At 38.1% G+C, this 829-nt stretch overlaps 1 non-coding gene across 1 annotated transcript; it reads right to left on the bottom strand.

The window, feature by feature from the left end:
* Positions 1-273: 273 nt before the first annotated feature.
* LOC115064478 lies at positions 274-402 on the bottom strand. Its single transcript, XR_003844327.1, has one exon. It is a non-coding gene; the product is annotated as a small nucleolar RNA SNORA17 (small nucleolar RNA).
* Positions 403-829: the final 427 nt, after the last annotated feature.

Raw genomic sequence — 829 nt, 5'->3', positions numbered from 1 at the left:
GTTTAGGGTATCTATGACAGCTATGCCCTACCTGTGTATTATGGCACCAAGCAAGTGTCACCTAGGGCATGGTGTGTGCCCCCACTGCTGTGTCTGAATGGTGGTCATCTCAGGCTAGTTCCCTGTCCAGGTCCCATGGCATCAGACTGATGGCTGTCTTGTGCTTGTTCGTCTCCCAGCCTGCCCATGTGGCACCCTGTGACCCCATGTGGGGATCCTCTGGCTCTTGCTCAATCCTGACTGATGGTCAGCTCAGGTTTGCTTTATTCAGGGAGTGTTAGGCTACTAATCATTTAGATGTCCACAGGTCAGAACAAAAAGCATAGACTCAGCCTTTCTCCTCCCTGCCTCCTACTGACACACAGGTGGCACAGCAGTCACCCCTGCAATGCCTCTTTCTTTCCTCTTTGGCTAGTTCATTGCACCTGATTAGCTTAAAGTAGCTTATTTTAGTGGATATTATAATTAATGTTACCTCATTCATTCGTACTTTTTGGGTTAAAAGTGACTATACTTTCTAAATGTTCATATTCATTGGAAGATTTTATTCTTTGTAAAAATTCATGTTCAATTCTTATTTTTTTATATTCTATCTTATATTATATCCCAATTCTTTACTTTTCACTTTTATGCTGTGAAAGACATTGACATTTGCTATTACTTAGTCTATTTCATTGTTATTTCATTTTTGAATGTAGTTAAGGCCTTCCAAAATTATTTATGTGTCACTTATATATGCAAATATTAGAAACTGATTCTGCTTTGTAATTTGAAATTTTTAGCATTATAATTATTTATATTTGCTTTATGATTTTATCACTGAATTTTC

Source organism: Mus pahari, chromosome 7 (assembly GCF_900095145.1).
Source record: "Mus pahari chromosome 7, PAHARI_EIJ_v1.1, whole genome shotgun sequence".
Classification (NCBI taxonomy): Eukaryota; Metazoa; Chordata; class Mammalia; order Rodentia; family Muridae; genus Mus; species Mus pahari.
Note: the sequence above shows the minus strand (reverse complement) of the source record. Positions and strands in the feature narration are given on the sequence as shown.